General features: G+C 60.3%; 1 protein-coding gene across 3 annotated transcripts in view; it reads left to right on the top strand.

Moving 5' to 3' along the window:
- The first annotated feature begins 279 nt into the window (after positions 1 to 279).
- Positions 280 to 6,435, top strand: part of Elfn1 (extracellular leucine rich repeat and fibronectin type III domain containing 1) — a 66,010-nt gene continuing 59,854 nt past the window's right edge. For 2 of the 3 annotated variants that reach the window (XM_029533451.1, XM_029533453.1), the window contains exon 1: positions 280 to 527. The gene's annotated coding sequence lies outside the window, so the exon portion shown is untranslated. Of the gene's footprint in view, positions 528 to 4,343; positions 4,427 to 6,435 lie in introns of those variants that run through there. The other variant, XM_029533452.1, reaches the window with a different exon arrangement.

The raw sequence follows: 6,435 nt of genomic DNA on the forward strand, positions 1-6,435 counted from the left end.
GGCAACCTATGGACGTGCAGCGGCCCCCGCCCCTGCTCCGGTCCCCTCCCCGCGCGGCTCCCACGTCCGACCTGCCTCGCTCTCACAAAATGAACCACCGCCTCGCGTCGCCGCGGCCGCTGCCGCCGCGCCCGCTCCCGAGCTCGAGAGCCGGAGCCGCCCGGCCCCTTCGGCGTCGCCGGCGCCGCGGCCGCCCCGCCTGCCCGGCCGGTCCGGGGCTGCTCCGATCGCGCGGTCCCCGGCTCTTGACGCAGTGAGCGCCGCAGCCCGGCTCCCGCAGGCTCCTCTCCGCTCCCGGCGAGAGGCCGATCCCCAAGCCCGGCAGGCTCCGGGAGGGGCGGGCAACGCGGGAGGGGGAGGAGGTCTGTCTGGAGCCAGCAAGAACCCCGAGGAGGAAGAGGAGGAGGAAGCAGGGGCAGCCGCCGCCGCCGCCGCCACCGCCACCGCGGCGCTCCGGGGACTTGGGCGCGCGCGCTTTGCTAGCCGGCGATCGAGCCTTCAGCCCTGGGGGCCACAACCCCGTTCAGGTAGGAAGGGGTGTGCATCGAGTGGGGGTCCCCTCTGCCGCAGACGTGGGGTCCACAGGTCCCCGCCCCTGGAGGGGGAGGGGCAGGAAGGATACGCTCTCGCCGGCTTCCCGGGTGGCGCGGGAGTCCCCAACGGCTCCCGCAGCCCTGGTTGCCCCTATCGCCTCAGTCCCCCTCGCCTTGTCCTGGCCGTCCGCACCTGGGCCGAGTCCCCTCTTCACCCGTGGGGTTTCAGATGCGGCGCGTTTATTCTGAGGCTCCAGGGCGCCCCCCACTCAGCCGCCTTCACAAAACCCGAAGTTCTCGATCGCCGATCTCTGGCCGGACAAACTTCCCTCCCGACTCCGCCGATCGGAGCGCCGGAGCTTGGGTCGCCTGCCCCCACCTCGGATTAGGAAGCAACACCGAGGACTCGAAACTTTGCTGAGCATGCTGCCTAGGCCGTGGTGGGGTTGCTCTGCTGTAGGCTGCATGGGACGGCCGTAGTGCCCCAAGTTGGGCCAGAAGCTGTCCCCCCCCCCCAAGTTCGAATACCTCCACTAGTAGTTCAAAGAGGAGAAAAAGTGGGTGGTGGGACCTCGCCTTCATTCTGCACACTAGTTTCCAGGAGCTGGAGCCGTGGGAAGGGTAATGTAAGACCCGCACCCCCACCCAAGCCGGGTGCCAGGGCTCTGTCCAGCTCCCTGGAAGGAACTGGCTTCTAGTTATTAATAGGCGCCCCTGACAAGAGTCTGTGGGGACTGGGAAAGCCACTGGCTGTGAGGTGCTTCCAGACCCCTGCCAGAGGCTGACCCTCCTCAGTTTTCATGGGTCCCATTCTGTCACCTGCCCACTCTTCTTCTACTCTCTCCCCCTCAGACTTTGAGGTGTCACCTCCCACTCCCCTAACTTTTTATTTTCCCAGACAAGCCTGCTCTGAACTGTGACCACCCAGGGTCATGAGTTCAGGTTGATGTCTCAACATCCAAACATTCTTTCTGCACCACCCACCCCATACACCCAAGGGGATGAGAGTGAAATCTCCCGGGCCAGCCTGCTAGGCATGAACGAGGATCACCCCCAGCCAGTTTCGAGTCCTTGCGACCCATCGCCCACGCATGACACATCCACCAGCAGCTGCCTAGGGGCTGTGGAGAGCAGACAAGCTCTCTATGGAGAGCTTGCGAAGATCCCAGAAGGGTTTGGAGCTGAAGTGCTCTGTTCCCTGTGAAGGAAGAAGCCAGTGTCTTCTCCCCCCCCCCCAAGTGTCTCCTTCCTACACCCTGAGGTATCTGGAGGATTCCGTGCCCTCTCTCCACCTCACTCCAAGGCTCAGGTCAGAGTCTGAGTGAGCACTAGTATTTGGGGAGCAGGGGGTGTTGGGCACTTCTTCCTGTCTGGGATAGAAGGTTGCAGAAGCCAGTCTCCAAACAGCTGGGAGAATCTTTGTCCCAAGGGTGCTGGGGCCCCGCCCCCTTCGGGTTCTTTGCTTCCGAGCCCGCTTCAGCAACCTCAGAGTGTGGAGAGATGAGGTGGCGCATCTTTTCCGCTTCTCTGGGTCTGGGGAGAGCAGGGGGCGTGGAACACAGTGATGGGTCCTTGACAGATGTCCTCGCGTGGCGGCGCCGGCGTCTCTGTGATAGAATTAATGGCTTACAAGCAAACGGCCCGATCTGTCCGGCTCCGGGGGAGGGGCAGCCTCAAGGGACTCCCGGATTTTGGTTACAACCAGCTGAGCAGCTGGAAGACTGGGGGACGCGACCTGGAGGGTCTAAATGACCCTCTACTGGTCAATCCTAATTTTCAGTCTTGCCGCCCCCCACAGCTAGATACTCCAACATTGGATGTCCTGGGGACCCTTCCACCGGAAGAACTATCGGTGTTTTCCCTCTGGGAAAACCTCCTGGAACCTTCCACCCCGTCCTGCTGACGGCTGACCCTGGGAAGCCACACACTTACCTTGAGGGTGGGGTTGTACTGGCCAAGGGCGCTCTGGGGACCTGGACCTCGGCTTGCTTATTCTTTGTGGAAAGGGTCAGAGAGCAAAATCCAGACGAGAGAACCTAGGGGGACTGTGCTGCCACAACGCTCAGTACACAAACCACAGCAATCCCAGATCTTAGATGATTACCAGACCTGTAGCAGTGTTAGGGGAACCTAGAGATGCGGGGAGTCAGACCCCGGTCTTGGAGTTTGCTTTCGGATACTGATAGCAGGGCCGCAGGCCTCTCTTATTCCCTGTCCCTATCCTATCCCCACACAGAACTGACCAGTCCCAGAATACCATCCGAGAGCAACCAGGAGACCACAGGTCTTGTCCCTGGAGATCAGCCGCTTGGGACCCCTTTTAGATAGAATTTGGAGGGAAGGGTGTCTTATACCTCGCACCCCGGGTGCATGAGCCATGGCCTAGAACATGGAGGCTAGCAGTATTTATCCATGTAATAATACCCTTGTCCTGGACCCTAGCCATGTCAGGAGGCCAGGTTGGGGAAACTGTGTACATCTCTTGGTCTCTTGGGTCTGACCTGACCCTACCTGCTCACGGATTTCCGAGACACAGTCTTTGACCATGTTGGCTGTCCCTTCCTGGGAGCCCCACTCAGTAAGCACTAGGAGGGCACACTGTCTTCAGTTTCCAAGTTCAGTCAGTGCCTGAAGGCCTGGCAGGGGGAAGGTAGCTAAGAGCCCACTATCCCCTTTCAGTTCCTGTAGGTGCCCAGGCCAGGAGGGAGCCCAGCCCTGCTACCCCCCTCCCCCCAGAGCAGGGCCAGTCCATACATAGGACTGGTTGGTGCTATGGGCGTTCATTCACTTTCCTTCTTCGGTCCCCACACACTATAGGATTTATCTTGATTTGCTCTGCCTCTGAATTGAGTCAACTCTTTTGTATGCTCGGTGAATTGCCCAGCTGCTGGCGAAGAGCGGAGGAGCGGGGAGAGAGCGTGCCGGGGGTACTGAGGCCGGGAATCAGGAGCGGGCGGGCGGGGGACAGGAAATGGGGAGGGGGCGCCGCGTGGGGACGAGATGGGCCGTGTGGGGAGACTGGATCTGCCAGAGGCACCGGTGGGGCGGCGAACAGAATTTATCGAGGACGCTGTTAAGAGTCATACTGTCCAGAGTAAGGAGTCCACAGAGCTCCCGGGCTTCGGTTTTTCTTGGGCCCGATGGCCTGAGGCAAGCCTCTCCTGACTCGGTTTCTCTCCTGGGGCTTCGTCACAGGCAGCCGCACATCAGGAATGGTTGGCTAAGCTGGAGGGGTGCTGGAGAAGCAGCCCTTCAAGTCCTGGCAGAGGTTGGGGTGAGTGAGTGAATGAGTGTGGGGGGGGGGAGTGGGTCAGAGCCAGGAGCATCGGTCTGCGCCCCTAAGTCCCAGCTGGCCGGGATCTGGGCCAGATCACTGGGAAGACCTGGGTCCTGAAGAGATCTCGGTGTGTTTGGTGGTGAGGGGGTCGTGCGAGGCCCCTGCTGAGGCAGCAGATGCCCCTCCTCCCTTTTACTTAGACGTTCAGAAAGGACTGTCAGGATACCCTCGGGAGCTTCCTCGATCCCCAGCTCTGGCAAGCAGGATCCTGAGGGCGATCCAACTAGAGGGGACCGGGAGGCTGGGAGGAGGGAGGGCGCGGAACTCTCGCTGCCCGACTGAGCGGCGGCTGAGCGGGTGGAGGGAGCCGGCTGGTGGCGAGGGCGGGCGGGCGGGCGGGCGGGGGAGGGGAGGGAGGGCGGGCGGCGGGAACCAGCCCCCCCCCAACCCCCCCCCGGCCGCGCGGCGAGGGGCGGGGCTCGCGCGCAGATCGATGGGCGAAGCTGGGGAGGAATTTCAATCCGAGAGCGAACTTAGAGCTTGAAGGACGGCAGCGGCGGCGACGGTGGTGGTGGCGGGTGCAGCCCCGGAACGCCGGCCGAGCCGGGCTGGGCAGGTAAGCGTGAAGCTCAGGATTTCTCGCGGCGCAGCATGGCCCGAAGCCGAGCTTGGGCGCGCGAGACCCCGGCCACTCCGTGGAGGACTGGCTGGCGACATTGCGCTTCTCTCACCCCAGCGCGCAGCGTGAGCCCCTGTCCCTCCCGGCTGCGCCCAGGCCCCGCGCACAAACCCGGAGCAGTGCTGCCGGTAAAGTTGTAGCAACTTAGCGGTAGAGGAATCCGAGCCGGTTCGGTCCCACAGAGCCAGTGACCAGGGGTCCTAATGTCGCCTTAGAGTCACTGCCGCAGCTTCAGCCTCGAGTGGAGCTGCGTGCACCCAGCCCTGCTCCCCAGTACCACCGACCCTCCAACAGCCGCTGCCCTGAGTGGAAACCTTCGTGCCGTCCACGCACCTCCTCACCCGAGTCCCTGACCCTATCCCTACCCTGTCTGTCATCCTTCCCACGGTTGGAGCGGCTACTCGCTGGGCACCTGCAACTATTCAGCCGCACATCAGCGAGGCCAGGGTCTGTATCTGGAAGCAGTGGATCAAAACCCTAGCGTGGGAGCTGAGGACTTTGCCAGGAACTTGGTGGACCCCTCCCTATAAACTTGGAGGTGTCCTCATGGCTGTCCATCTATGGGTTGGGGTTAGGAGTCTGTGAAACCGATCTCCCTCCATTCTTAGCCTGCTTCTTCCTTAAGCTAGTGCCAGAGGGTGTCCCTAGCTGTCTTTACAGCCATCCTCATACTTCATCCTCCCCAGGACCAGACGACATCTGAGACCAAAAGTATGCTTCCCCCAACCCCCACTCCATAGAGGCTGTGCGACCTTGAGGCATGTGATGTCTTTGAGACTCAGTTTTCCGATCTGTAAAATGGGAACAGGATAATACTTTTAGAGAAGTTAAGGGTTTCCAAAGATGAATCTGGAGTTGTTTTCTCCAGCCTGGGGCAGAGGAAAACAAGGGGTTTAGTTCCTAGACAGAGCTGTTGGCTCTACACCTGACCCTTGACCCCTGTTGTGAGGGCTATTGAGAAAAACCATCCCCAGGATAGACTGGGGTTTTTGCGGGCAGGAATTCTGGAAGGCGTCAGAACTGGGAACAGGTACAAAGAGCATGGCCACTTCTCTATCTCTCCTAAAGACAAATTCTAAAGACCCCTCACCCAGCCCCAAGAGGCAAAGATCAAATTGGGGTTATGTCACTGAAAAGCCACAAATAATCTCATCCCCCTGCCTCTGCCGGCCTCCTTGCAACAGAAGAAGTAGCAAAGGGATAGATTCCTAAGTCCCACCCCATCTATGTGCCTCGTCACCAAAGGTTGAGGGTTAAAGTCCAACAGCTAGGATAGGACGATGGGGGCTGGGACCCGAGCTTTGTCTTTCACTTTCTTGGACCCTTGGAGGTCTGAAGACCCTGCCCCCACCTCGCCCCGTGCTGTGCCCAGCAGAAAGCCTTCAGGGTCTCCAAGTGGGAGAGGTCTGTAGCTACCTTCTTTTCTCTGTTCCCCATAGGCCTGGTGCACCCCCCCCCCCGGGCCTTCTGGGTGTGCACCGCTCAGCATGATACAGCAGACTCCGAGGAAGGCTGCGGTGGGCTCGGCATGATAGAGGGGGCTCCCACTCTGAAAATGAGGAGAGAGGGCAGAGAACTCTGACTAGGGGAGAGGTGAGCAGGCCAGTCCTCTGGACCCTCCCTCTCTGAAAAGCACTGATTTCCCCTAAGTGTCCTGGCTCTGGGGTTCCCCACACTTTGGGACTGAGAAGTCTGCTAGCCATTTTCCCCCAAATAACAGGTGGTTGAGGCCCCCTGGAAAGTCCCAAGCTAGGGCTTGGAGCAGCTGAGTTCGACTCTGGCATTTGAATCACGGAACCTATTCCTTTGACTCAGACTGACGTTAGTAGGACCAAAATCCTGACAGAGTTGGACCAAAGAACACAGTAGGAACACCCCCCACACCTCTGTGTGTGTGTGTGTGTGTGTGTGTGTGTGTGTCTGTGTGTGTGTGTGTGTGTGTGTGT

Source organism: Mus pahari, chromosome 23 (assembly GCF_900095145.1).
Source record: "Mus pahari chromosome 23, PAHARI_EIJ_v1.1, whole genome shotgun sequence".
Taxonomy (NCBI): domain Eukaryota; kingdom Metazoa; phylum Chordata; class Mammalia; order Rodentia; family Muridae; genus Mus; species Mus pahari.